The sequence below is a fragment of the Vicia villosa genome, unplaced genomic scaffold, assembly GCF_029867415.1.
Source record: "Vicia villosa cultivar HV-30 ecotype Madison, WI unplaced genomic scaffold, Vvil1.0 ctg.002378F_1_1, whole genome shotgun sequence".
NCBI classification, from domain to species: Eukaryota; Viridiplantae; Streptophyta; class Magnoliopsida; order Fabales; family Fabaceae; genus Vicia; species Vicia villosa.
This window is the reverse complement of record NW_026705913.1, coordinates 256,814-271,414: the sequence shown is the minus strand read 5'-3', so window position 1 is coordinate 271,414 and position 14,601 is coordinate 256,814. Positions and strand designations below refer to the sequence as shown.

General features: G+C 39.2%; 2 long non-coding RNA genes across 2 annotated transcripts; both read left to right on the top strand.

Annotated features, from left to right (window-relative positions):
- Window positions 1-2,403: 2,403 nt before the first annotated feature.
- Window positions 2,404-3,387, top strand: LOC131638693 (uncharacterized). The gene is made up of 2 exons (XR_009294747.1): window positions 2,404-2,840; window positions 3,122-3,387. It is a non-coding gene; the product is annotated as an uncharacterized LOC131638693 (long non-coding RNA).
- A 9,236-nt stretch (window positions 3,388-12,623) lies between these two features.
- Window positions 12,624-13,607, top strand: LOC131638692 (uncharacterized). Its single transcript, XR_009294746.1, has 2 exons — window positions 12,624-13,060; window positions 13,342-13,607. It is a non-coding gene; the product is annotated as an uncharacterized LOC131638692 (long non-coding RNA).
- Window positions 13,608-14,601: the final 994 nt, after the last annotated feature.

Genomic DNA, 14,601 nt, shown 5'->3' with positions numbered 1-14,601 from the left:
ACAGATGAGCTGCAGCCATCTGGTTAGCTTCACTATGACCTGAGGAGTGTGTCTGGATGATTGGCTTGGCTCGGAACCTCCTGAATTACTCCATGGACCTCCAACTGCAAATGCTCCAAAGTGAGAGCAACAATGGTGTTCCTCCACTTACAGAAGTGATCCAGGTGCTTGGATCACCTCAAATGACCTCCCTTGAGATGTTAGAATGTTCACTTCTCAAAGATGAGCTCTGGTTTGAAGAAATCGATTCTTCTTGCCAAAGAACTTTGAAAAACAATGAACATGAGAAGAGAAAGAGAAAGCAAGGAATATGGTTGCTTTGGTGTGTTTTTGAATGAGGAATGCCTCTGTATTTATAGGCAAATGGATGCAGATCAATTGGCTGTGGTGAGCTTGCTTAGTGTAGTGAGTTTGGTTTCTTAGCCATGAAGAAATTCAAAGAATCTCCAAAATGCAATGATGCATTTTCGGGCTAGCTTCCCCCATCCATTGATTCTATCTGATCTTAGGGGACATTTCAGATGCAAAGTGAGCTCTAATTGGTTGATGAGAAGATTCCTTGGTGTCGCACGCTCGCGAAAAATGAACAGAGTCGCCACCAATATATTTATCCCATAAGGGAAAGGAATATCAGAAAACCTAACAAAGGAAGGAACAGGGTCTTGCGACCAGAGAATCAAGGTACGGGAGTCGGTTACGCAAGGGGAAGGTATTAGCACCCCTCGCGCCCATCGTACTCGATGGTATCCACCTATGTTTGTTTCTATCTAAAGGGTGTGTATCTATGTCTATGTCTAAATGCGAAATGAATGCAAAATGTAGGGAAAATAAAGAATTGTACTCGCACGGGCCCTACCCCGCTGCCTACGTATCCTTTTCAGGAATCAGAGTTACCGTAGCTCGGCTAAGGATTTTCTGCTTGTTTTTGTGTTTTTTAGTTGGGCGGCGTTAACGCTCGCGTTCTTGCACAAGGGGACAGCCTAGGATGCAATGGAACGGAGATAACAATGCCCTTAGAAAGAAGAAAAGAGATTGGTTTGTATCTTTTAGGGTAATTCCATGATGACGAGAACCCACTACAAGGTCTCGCATCACTTCCTTACTTTTGCTTTAAATCTGACCATTTATTAGTGTTTTTTGAAGTGTTTTTGATTGGTGTTTTTTTATGGGGATTTATTTGTGACTTAGATCATACCAAAAAGAGTTTTGTTTTGCATATTTAGAGAACACACATCGAAGCCTACGCCACAATCGTTTCTCTAAATAACGGTTAAGAAATACATCGAGGCTTCACACCTCAATCATTTCTTCTCCGCTAAGTAGAAAAGAACATACATCGGGGCCTACGCCCCAATCATTTCTTTCCTACTATGAAATATAGTAACGGTATGATCCTTGTCGGTATTTTATTAAGTATTTTAAAAGTTGAAAAGAAAAAGAAAATGATAAGGGAACTATTCCTAAAATCTAGTCTAAGTTGTCTATACATGGGAATTAAAATGGTGTCAAAGTAGGCCTAAGATAAGGCCAAAAACAAGTAACGAAATCACACAACGATTATACAAAGAATAACATGGAAATGGTACAGAGATATAGAGAAGATGATTCAAGTATTAGTGCAAAATTAAACTAAAAAAAAAAAACTACTATTTTTATGAGTTTGATTGTGTTAAGGGAATTCTAATTCAAACCTAAAATATACTAACCTAAATTCTAACTAAGCCTAAACTAGTATTTTTTTATGAGGTTTTTATGTCATTTTATTACCTAAAAAAAGTAGCAAAAAAACTAAGTAGGAAAACCTAAGAAAACTATCAATTAAGTGAAACAGGGAGGTGTGAAATCAGAATGATGGTGCTGGAAGCAATGAGGCACTGAGCCCAAAGGAAACAGGCCCAAGCAGCGTTTTTATTTGATAACATGCCCAAAAAGAGAGGGCGTGGGCCTAGGGGTGTGTAGACAGCAATTTTGTGACTGCAAGGCCCAATGAGTTTTTGTTGAGTTTGTTATGTGGTTAGGAGCTGTTTGGTAGTTATAAAGAAGTTAGGGAGAGGTTAGAATTTCAGTTAGGAGGTAGTTTAGTCTCTGATTGAGGGTTAGGGAAGTTTAAGGTTGTTAAGTGATAGGTAGAAACAGTTAAACTGTTAGTTTGGTTATGTTTATGGATTTTGTAAGGGCTGGTATATGGAACTGAGGTTGAAAGCTATGTTGTGGCTTATATGACTGTATGAAATTTGATTTGAAGTATGATGCAGGGACTGGTTTTGTTAATCACGCCGCTGCTTTTTGGTTGTTGTTTAGTGAGGCTGTTTTTTTCTGTTAAATGTAGGGCTGCTGAAGGTTAGTTTATTTTTGGGTTGCAGGATTTTGTTTTGTTGTAGCTTGTAGGTTTGGGTGGATGTATGGTGGCTGAACTGAATACTTTGTTTTGGTTTTTTCTTGATGTATGTGGGGCTGGATTTTAACCGCGTGTATGATATATGTGTGCAGGCACGTTCAGAACTGAGATGGTTCCTTCTGAGTCATGTTGCAGGGCTGATTGAATGGTTTATGGAGGGTTGTACAATGCGAACACGATAGCAGGTGAGTGATTTCGGAATGATGAGCTGAATGGTGCGAACTTAAACTGCCTGTTCGGGATATGTAGGTTATGGCATTGGTGTGAAATTGTATGGCTTTTGTAGGATGTAAGTGGTGCTGTTTGAAGGTTGAATGGTATGTGACCATGACTTTGCATTTAGTTTGTTAGGCCGAGATACTGACAGTATTTTTGATGTGTTTCTAGTGTTTACAAGCAGCATGAAGAAGAATTGGGATGAAAAGGCTTTGGAAAGAAATAGGTTTGTCAGAACTACTACTTATTTGTTTCTTTTCTGGATGATGAATTCTCTGGTCAAAACTGTTAGGAAGTTATAGGTTAGGGAATTTGGTTTTGGAACTGTTTTAGCGTTTATTTTGCCGAAAGTTAGTTATTAGTTGGGAATTAATGCTGTTTGAAAGGGTTAAGAATGGTTAGGTCAGTAGGGAGTGGTTTGTATATGAATGACTCTGTGATGTATATTTATGGATGTATGAACATGTAGATCTATTCAGAACTGATGTGATGATGACCCTTCTGCAGGTTGAAGACATGGTGACAGCAACAGCTTGCATATGGTATGAAGTTTATGCCATTTTTTTTGGCAGTGCATGGAGCAACATGAATGTGAAGTGGAAGAAGATGAGATTAGAATAAATGAAGGGAAATAGATCCCTTAGGAAGCCAACAGCTGCTATTTTGTACATTTTCTTGTAAATCTTCCATTTCCATGTAATGACCTTGTATTGAGATGGATCCGGTATTGATTTTGAAATAACATATGACAAGCTTTGACTTTGAATTCTAAAGTACATTTCCCTCCAAAATATTCAAATGAATCTTCATATATTTCTTTCAACTTGCAACTTGAATAAACATCCTAAGACAAAAGCCTAACACAATCCATTATGGACTTTGGTCAAAAGCTGAAATTTTGCCACATGTCTTCAAAAATTGAAAGTGACCTGATATTGTCTTCAAATGAACGAATCAACAAATGGGTGGCTTGTATTCCAGGTAACCAGATGAGCTAGACCTTGAATTGGAGAATAAACCAGATGAAACTCGAACATTGTGATGATCCACATAATAATCATAGGTACCACCTTGAAAATCCACTAGTTGACACAAGCACAGTGAAATGAACCTCAATCCATGACCAGTTGAAAGCCTCAGCATGTACGGGGTATGAACTGCGAGCCCTGTAAAAAATCAGCTCCACCTATGACCATGATCCCTTACCATGTTTATTGATTAATGATGCATGAGTTATGTTAGATGACCTAATGGAAGGTATGCAGATGAAATGTGAAGCTAAATCCAGTTAAAAATTAGTTAGGGGTAGGACAAATTTGGGGTATGACAGCTGCCCCTATTTAATCATCTTAAACCTGAAAGTGAGATTGGCGCTAGCCTTTCGAACATTCGAGGTAGAAGAAGATTAAATATCAAGACCTGAAATTTGTCCTGAAAAGATGGTATGAGTGTTATTCTTATTTTTGTTTTGATATCTGCTGGGGAAAGAGAATTTTTGTTTTTATGATGGAAGGATATTTACAGTGAGTAATGGGTTTGAATGGAGATAGCTCATAACGTGGTAGCGGTGTCGACACGGGGTTTTCAAAGAGGATGGTTGTATGAAACAATGACCGAAAGGAAAAAGATCTCGTACGATCTATGACTCAACATCGACTCAACATCAGGAGAAGACCTAAGCATGATCTTCAGGACCGAAAGAATAAGATCTCTTACGATCTATGACTCAACATCGACTCAACATCAAGAGAAGACCCAAGCATGATCTTCAGGACTGAAAGAATAAGATCTCTTACGATCTATGACTCAACATCGACTCAACATCAGGAGAAGACCTAAGCATGATCTTCAGGACTAAAAGAATAAGATCTTTTACGATCTATGACTCAACATCGACTCGACATCAGGAAAGGATCTCGTACGATCTTCAGGACTGAAAGAATATGATCTTTTACGATCTATGACTCAACATCGACTCGACATCAGGAAAGGATCTCGTACGATTTTCAGGACTGAAAGAATAAGATCTCTTACGATCTATGACTCAACATCGACTCGACACCAGGAGAAGACCTAAGCATGATCTTCAGGACTGAAAGAATAAGATCTCTTACGATCTATGACTCAACATCGACTCGACATCAGGAAAGGATCTCGTACGATCTTCAGGACTGAAAGAATATACGATCTATGACTCAACATCGACTCAACATCAAGGGAAGACCTAAGCACGATCTTCAGGACTGAAAGAATAAGATCTATTACGATCTATGACTCAACATCGACTCGACACCAGGAGAAGACCTAAGCATGATCTTCAGGACTGAAAGAATAAGATCTCTTACGATCTATGACTCAACATCGGGAGAAGATCTCGTACGAACTTCAAAACTGGAAGGAAAATATCTCGTGCGACCTATGACTCAACATCGACTCGACATCGAGGGACAAAAGGAGACATTGTGTCAGACACTCATCAGAGATTGAAGATACCTCGCATCGGCACCGTGGTTGGAAGAGATTTGAAATGTAGTAGCAGATATCAATCGGAATTTGTAAGGACAACCTTTTGTGTGGGGATGTATTATTGTCTTGACTGGGTGCGGATTTGTATTATCTGGCTTATGCTTTGTATGCATGTTTGAATTTTTCTATGGCGTAATGCTCCATTTTGATGGATATGCTACGCTTTTGAGGATGCAATGTTATATGCAGTGAATGCTATATGCAAAGTGCCAAATAAAGGCATTAATGAAGTAAACACCGGGGAGAATCCCCTTAGTGATAAGGACCATGTGCAGATGCCAATAGATATTGGACTTTGATTTGAAAGATGCACTTTTCTTTGACTTGAAGAATGATTTCTGACTTCTCACCATGTGCCACTGCCTGAAGGATTTTCAGCTTGAGGAGATTCCCTCGATTCACCATGTTGGGAATGAGAAATCCAGATAAGGAGCCTCGATTAGGGAAGTAGGACAACTCCTAGGAGAAATAAACTCCTGTGCTTGAGGAATGGAACAAACTCTCGGGAGAAATTAACTCCGTGTTTGGGGAGAGGCCAAGTTTCCAGGAGAAATAAACTCCTATGACTGGGGAATAGATCAAACTCTCAGGAGAAATAAACTCCTACGCTTGGGAGAGACCTAGTTTCCAGGAGAAATAAACTCCTATGATTGGGGAGAGAACAAAATAACCCAAGAGATTGTGCCCCAAGCTTCACGACCCATGAAGGAATTTGCACTATAGAATCCTTGGAGAGATTTGTCGAATCTCGACGTAACTGCCCCAGATTGGTTGAACTCAAGAGAAATTCCTCGACTTGATTGCCCCAAATTGATCAAGGCTCGAAGAGATTTGTCGACATGATTGCCCCAGATATGCTGAATTTGAGAGGTCAAACCTCGACTTAATTGCCCCTGATTAGGTACATCGGACTAGAATCCTCAAGCCTTCATTGTTTTGAAGTTAAACAAACATGGAAACAACTTTACCACGCTCAACGGAGTCTTCAAACTCTTCCCCTCAAGGTAATCAAAGAAAGCATTAACTGTGCATGCCCAACGGAGTTTTTAGAGAATCTGCCCCTTGATGGTCAACATTTGAAATGATTAGCCTTTGTTCCTCGGAGTTCTCAAGTCTCTTGTACTTTGACATGATCAAGTTGCTCACTGATTCTCATCCTGAAATTTCTTTGATGTTTAAGCAGATGTTTGTATGCAAAAGAATGTTAATTCTAGGAATGATAATTCTAATGCAAAGTGTATGTTAGTCTTGAAGTTTAAAGAAACTTTTTTATTGAAATGAGGTTGCGACCTCTTGTGAATGGATCACTAGTTGACACAACCTCGATTTTTGCATGTGGAAGATAAAGCAAACATACGATACCAACATGGATATGAGTCTCGCTTCATTGGGAGTCAGTTAAACGCTATCTCATCGGAGTGCATCTTCGAAATAAACCCTACTTCAATTAGGACTTTTAAGGGTCGTAATTTGGCCGGGCTCACGGTTTTTAGAAAACAAAGGATTTTTAGGCTCAAAATTATTTGTACCCACCCCCTTCGTGATGTTCTCCAATCCTATGTTCAGTTAACTCGACACGAGCGTTCATCCCTCACAACGAATTTTGAAATGGTTGAGGAATCAACGAGGTTCTTTGGACATGGCGGTCGCTCACCTTTTATTCTTCTGATTCGTTGTCACACGACTTTGTTCTTGCTTGGCAATTTCATTGTCATTTTTTCTATGCTTCTTTTGCCATTTTCTTTTCATCCTTTTCTTCTTATATTTTTTTGCCATTTCTTTTTTGCTATTATTTTTTTTGAACAAGTCGTGTGACCTCGCTTAGTCTTTGATTCGTTGGAGGTGATTGCGACCGCCTCACTCCTTTGATTTGATGAAGGATTACCATTGTGGTATCGTCATCTTTTGACCTCTTGATGGAATAAGGATAATCATTGCGGTTTTGAAATTCCTCAACCTTTTGAAGGATAACCATTGTTGTATCCTTAGATTCATACCCTTTTGGTGAGTTTTGAACACTCAATCAAGTTAAATGAACACTACCCTGCCCCCAGGTTAAAATAAGGGTTTTTTAATGATTAGAAAAGAAACTTCTACTTCAAGGCTCAAAGGGGTTGACGAGGGTCTATCTCCCTTATATCTCCGGTGTTTGGGGATTTGAAACAATGCCTGTACATCCTCAGTAGGGTTTTTTATTCAAAAGCACATGATTTGAGATTTTTGCGTTTTTATCTTTCATCATTCTCCCTCAGCTTTTTTGCCTAAGCAAACAATTAGTAAAGTTGGTATCGTAATGCCAAAAACATTTTATGAGTGATAACGAATGGATTACTTCAAGACAAACATAAACAATGTATTATGATTTTCATTCAGAAATTAACAAGTTTTTACATGCTATTGATGCTTAAACACACAAATGAAAAATTACAATGAGAATGCAGTAAGAAACTAAATGGGTGTCGTTGTTGAGGAGACTTGACTCCGTCTGGACTTGTTGAGCTTGAATACTTTCTGCAGTTCCTTCCAAACACTTCAGATTACTTCAAAAGAGAACTCCGACAAAGTCACCCAAGAGTTGTAAACTTTTGCCTTGCTTTAGGGATTCGAGCAATGCGAATGATGCAATGCTCAAGATAAGAGTACGTCTTGCTTATCCCTCATGCGGGAGCCCCAAGCATAGTTTGCTAGAGTAGTAATCGCCATCATAAATGGGAAGAATCTTGTATGATCATCAACTCAAGAGATACTTGTGGTGAAGAAGACCCAATACTAGAATCTTAACCAATTGTGATTCCAACAAACAAGGAAACGACTGAGTACAAGGCAATAAAATCACGTCCATTTGTTTCTCATATTCTTCTTGTTTCTGTTAACTAGCAAGGCCACTGAGAAGGAGATCATGAGAAAAGGCAACTGATATATGAAGTAGAACCTTGAGAATGAGAAGCATTGTGAAGAACACTCTTGATTATCACACGGAAGAAGATTCTGACGAAGTCACCCAAGAATTTGTAATGCTTTAGGGATTCGAGCAATGCGAGTGATGCAATGCTCAAGATAAGAGTGCGTCTTGCTTATCCCTCGTGCGGGAGCCCCAAGCATTGTTGCTAGAATAGTAATCATCATCATAAATGGAAGAACCTTGTATGGTCATCAAACTCAGAGAAGCTATTTGTTGTAAGGAAAGACGAAAACACCAACTGAAACACCACCCTCCACGGATACAACTGAGCATAAGAACCTTGAGAATGAGAGATGCTTCTACAAAACATTCTTGATTTCCTTTTTTTTTGGAAAAGATTATGACGAAGTTGCTCGAGAATTTGTGGTGCTTTTATTATTATCATACCAACCAACTCAGACAAGGAAGTAGTCTTCAACAAAATAGGGAATATTGAAGTTAGAATACGGAAATGAAATGATGATTGCCAATGTCGAGGAGCCTTGACTCCATTTGGGCTTATTCTTCTTTTTTTTTTTGTGATACTTTCTGGAATACGGGCATTCACTTGGGCACGGGCATTCCGTTCACCCACATGTTTCCTCCTTGAAGGGTTATATGTCTCTCGTCGATCAATTGTTGCACCTTGGCTTTGAAAGCGTTGCAGTCCTCGGTTGAGTGCCCTGCTGATCCAGCGTGGTACCCACATTGCACATTAGGGTCATGCCCAGGTGGAAACGGGCGTGGTGGAGGTTTCAGAGATTTGGGGGCCACCAATGAGCTTTGCACTAGATATGGCAGAAGTTTAGTGTATGTCATGGGAATCTGGTCCAGAGGAGCATTTCTTCGCCCCAAATTACTTCTAGGTGGGTATTCATTCAGATGACCTTGTTGATGATTCTGTTCGGGTGTCTTCCTCTTTTGATTTGGCTGTGAAACAAATGGATACTGATGAAGAGGGAAACCTGAAACCCAAGATGGTGCATTATGCTTCTGATTTGAAGTAGATCTGACATAGAAGTATGAATCAACCTTTTCTTCTACCGCAGTTGGAACCCCATTTCCTTGAACAAACATACCCTCGGGGGTGAACAAAATCACTTTTGAATCAATGAGATCTTGAATTTGCTGCTTCAGCGCCCTACAATTCTCAATATCATGACCAGGTGCCCCAGAATGGAACTCACATCGAGCATTGGCATCAAAGGTGGGGGGAAGCTTTTCAGGCGTAGCCAATTCTCGTAGCTCAACCAACTGAAGCTCCAGCAAACGGGGAAGTAACTGAGCGTAAGGCATCGGGATAGGATTGAGAATTCTCTGAGGTTTCTTGGGCTTTTTCCCACACATTTGGTCTCCTTGATTCATTCTAGGGGCATGAACATTTTGACGTGGAGGCAGTGGCACTTGAAATTGAGGGAGAGCTCCCTGAGGCATCCCATGAGTGAAAAGAGATCCTATTGGAGAGAAGGAATCAACAACTTCTGTTGCAGCAACAGGAACAACATCACCTTCCTTCCTTAATACCGTCTTCAGAACTTCCATGACCAAGCTCAATTGAGTCTTCAACTGACTATTTTCCTCCTTTAGTGCATCCTGATTACGGACCAAGTCTCGCATCTCCAACATAAGATGACCCATTTGTTCCTTCATCTCATCCATTTCCTCACGGAGTTGTTCCATAGTTGATCTTGGAGTTGTGGCGGTGAGAAGTCAAATATGTTGTTGATCTTGGAATCTGTTTAGAAATGGTCCCATAAGTCTTTGAAAGAAACATGAAATGCATGATAGTATGAATGCATGTTTCATTTATGAGAGATCCTAAAGTCTTTTCTCACACTTTCATCTTTCTTTTTTGGAATCAAAGCTTCTCTTTTGTATAGAATATCTTTTCTTTTCTTTTTTGCTTTTCTATTTCCTTTTTCTTTTACATATCTTTTCTTTTCTTTTCTTTTCTCTTTTTTTTTGGAAATAGACTTTAGGATCTTTCATAAATGGAGTGGACAAAGCAATGATGTTATGCAATGCAAAAGCATGGGATCAACGGTCGATGTAATCTTAGTAACCACTGTACAATCCTCTGAATAACTGATACAGGTCAAATGTCACAGGATCAAAGGTCCGACACCTTTTTGAATACCAGGAGAACCAATAGTCACCAACAGAACCTGAGTCACCAACGGTACCTGTCATGTATATCCCTCCCCACTCACAGGTGTAGTCTAGGTCAGGGTAGGTCAAAAATGGCAACCAGCGTTATCAGTCCTCCTGAGGCACCAATGTTGTTGCATCTACATGCCAACAATGATACCCCATTTGGACCTCGACTGGGCGTGGGTCTCATGATCGCAATCAACAGAACCTGACATTCTGTTGGCGTCATGACTATCCACTCTATCCTAGGGTACCTAAAGTGCACTCATAGCCTGGGTATTGGGCCTTTTACCTCATAGAACATCCCACCCAACCTGCAAAACAGAACAGAAGACCCCAAGGAACACAAAATATAATCCATATGCATGATATGCAAGCAGAAACAAACAGGACATGCGAAACATAAAATAAATACACAAAATAAATAAAGGCACGTATAGAGAAAACACAGCACACCCAGTAAATAAACAAACAAACGGATAGGCTAGGATCGACTCACTAAGGATGGACCAGCAACAGGTCTAGCAACATCCCCAGCAGAGTCGCCAGCTGTCGCACGCTCGCGAAAAATGAACAGAGTCGCCACCAATATATTTATCCCATAAGGGAAAGGAATATCAGAAAACCTAACAAAGGAAGGAACAGGGTCTTGCGACCAGAGAATCAAGGTACGGGAGTCGGTTACGCAAGGGGAAGGTATTAGCACCCCTCGCGCCCATCGTACTCGATGGTATCCACCTATGTTTGTTTCTATCTAAAGGGTGTGTATCTATGTCTATGTCTAAATGCGAAATGAATGCAAAATGTAGGGAAAATAAAGAATTGTACTCGCACGGGCCCTACCCCGCTGCCTACGTATCCTTTTCAGGAATCAGAGTTACCGTAGCTCGGCTAAGGATTTTCTGCTTGTTTTTGTGTTTTTTAGTTGGGCGGCGTTAACGCTCGCGTTCTTGCACAAGGGGACAGCCTAGGATGCAATGGAACGGAGATAACAATGCCCTTAGAAAGAAGAAAAGAGATTGGTTTGTATCTTTTAGGGTAATTCCATGATGACGAGAACCCACTACAAGGTCTCGCATCACTTCCTTACTTTTGCTTTAAATCTGACCATTTATTAGTGTTTTTTGAAGTGTTTTTGATTGGTGTTTTTTTATGGGGATTTATTTGTGACTTAGATCATACCAAAAAGAGTTTTGTTTTGCATATTTAGAGAACACACATCGAAGCCTACGCCACAATCGTTTCTCTAAATAACGGTTAAGAAATACATCGAGGCTTCACACCTCAATCATTTCTTCTCCGCTAAGTAGAAAAGAACATACATCGGGGCCTACGCCCCAATCATTTCTTTCCTACTATGAAATATAGTAACGGTATGATCCTTGTCGGTATTTTATTAAGTATTTTAAAAGTTGAAAAGAAAAAGAAAATGATAAGGGAACTATTCCTAAAATCTAGTCTAAGTTGTCTATACATGGGAATTAAAATGGTGTCAAAGTAGGCCTAAGATAAGGCCAAAAACAAGTAACGAAATCACACAACGATTATACAAAGAATAACATGGAAATGGTACAGAGATATAGAGAAGATGATTCAAGTATTAGTGCAAAATTAAACTAAAAAAAAAAAACTACTATTTTTATGAGTTTGATTGTGTTAAGGGAATTCTAATTCAAACCTAAAATATACTAACCTAAATTCTAACTAAGCCTAAACTAGTATTTTTTTAATGAGGTTTTTATGTCATTTTATTACCTAAAAAAGGTAGCAAAAAAACTAAGTAGGAAAACCTAAGAAAACTATCAATTAAGTGAAACAGGGAGGTGTGAAATCAGAATGATGGTGCTGGAAGCAATGAGGCGCTGAGCCCAAAGGAAACAGGCCCAAGCAGCGTTTTTATTTGATAACATGCCCAAAAAGAGAGGGCGTGGGCCTAGGGGTGTGTAGACAGCAATTTTGTGACTGCAAGGCCCAATGAGTTTTTGTTGAGTTTGTTATGTGGTTAGGAGCTGTTTGGTAGTTATAAAGAAGTTAGGGAGAGGTTAGAATTTCAGTTAGGAGGTAGTTTAGTCTCTGATTGAGGGTTAGGGAAGTTTAAGGTTGTTAAGTGATAGGTAGAAACAGTTAAACTGTTAGTTTGGTTATGTTTATGGATTTTGTAAGGGCTGGTATATGGAACTGAGGTTGAAAGCTATGTTGTGGCTTATATGACTGTATGAAATTTGATTTGAAGTATGATGCAGGGACTGGTTTTGTTAATCACGCCGCTGCTTTTTGGTTGTTGTTTAGTGAGGCTGTTTTTTTCTGTTAAATGTAGGGCTGCTGAAGGTTAGTTTATTTTTGGGTTGCAGGATTTTGTTTTGTTGTAGCTTGTAGGTTTGGGTGGATGTATGGTGGCTGAACTGAATACTTTGTTTTGGTTTTTTCTTGATGTATGTGGGGCTGGATTTTAACCGCGTGTATGATATATGTGTGCAGGCACGTTCAGAACTGAGATGGTTCCTTCTGAGTCATGTTGCAGGGCTGATTGAATGGTTTATGGAGGGTTGTACAATGCGAACACGATAGCAGGTGAGTGATTTCGGAATGATGAGCTGAATGGTGCGAACTTAAACTGCCTGTTCGGGATATGTAGGTTATGGCATTGGTGTGAAATTGTATGGCTTTTGTAGGATGTAAGTGGTGCTGTTTGAAGGTTGAATGGTATGTGACCATGACTTTGCATTTAGTTTGTTAGGCCGAGATACTGACAGTATTTTTGATGTGTTTCTAGTGTTTACAAGCAGCATGAAGAAGAATTGGGATGAAAAGGCTTTGGAAAGAAATAGGTTTGTCAGAACTACTACTTATTTGTTTCTTTTCTGGATGATGAATTCTCTGGTCAAAACTGTTAGGAAGTTATAGGTTAGGGAATTTGGTTTTGGAACTGTTTTAGCGTTTATTTTGCCGAAAGTTAGTTATTAGTTGGGAATTAATGCTGTTTGAAAGGGTTAAGAATGGTTAGGTCAGTAGGGAGTGGTTTGTATATGAATGACTCTGTGATGTATATTTATGGATGTATGAACATGTAGATCTATTCAGAACTGATGTGATGATGACCCTTCTGCAGGTTGAAGACATGGTGACAGCAACAGCTTGCATATGGTATGAAGTTTATGCCATTTTTTTTGGCAGTGCATGGAGCAACATGAATGTGAAGTGGAAGAAGATGAGATTAGAATAAATGAAGGGAAATAGATCCCTTAGGAAGCCAACAGCTGCTATTTTGTACATTTTCTTGTAAATCTTCCATTTCCATGTAATGACCTTGTATTGAGATGGATCCGGTATTGATTTTGAAATAACATATGACAAGCTTTGACTTTGAATTCTAAAGTACATTTCCCTCCAAAATATTCAAATGAATCTTCATATATTTCTTTCAACTTGCAACTTGAATAAACATCCTAAGACAAAAGCCTAACACAATCCATTATGGACTTTGGTCAAAAGCTGAAATTTTGCCACATGTCTTCAAAAATTGAAAGTGACCTGATATTGTCTTCAAATGAACGAATCAACAAATGGGTGGCTTGTATTCCAGGTAACCAGATGAGCTAGACCTTGAATTGGAGAATAAACCAGATGAAACTCGAACATTGTGATGATCCACATAATAATCATAGGTACCACCTTGAAAATCCACTAGTTGACACAAGCACAGTGAAATGAACCTCAATCCATGACCAGTTGAAAGCCTCAGCATGTACGGGGTATGAACTGCGAGCCCTGTAAAAAATCAGCTCCACCTATGACCATGATCCCTTACCATGTTTATTGATTAATGATGCATGAGTTATGTTAGATGACCTAATGGAAGGTATGCAGATGAAATGTGAAGCTAAATCCAGTTAAAAATTAGTTAGGGGTAGGACAAATTTGGGGTATGACACTTGGGTGATTCATCAATTTGCCATAAATTCACAAATGTAATCATTACATAATCACATGTTCTTGTTTTTAGAATCTTCTTCAATTCTTATGGCATGGTGAAAATGAATGCATGGCATGGTTTCAGATGTGTTATGGGTCGTGTAGCATCCATAAGAGAGGTTATTTGCACAAAATTTGCAAAGTCCAAAAGTGTCCATGACCTATAATTTTACTTCATGAGGCCAACTTTGAACAAGCATAACTCTTAGCTCAAATTGAATTTGGAGAAGGTTGAACACAATTTGGAAAGCCCTAAACATCTACTTTAAATCATTAGTTTATGTCTTCTTCAGAATCATTTGGGAAATTTGTGAAAAATGAGCCCAAAGTTGGATGAAAACTAGGTTAAAACACTTAGAAAAATTTCTAAGTGTTTATGACCTAAACTTCAAAATTT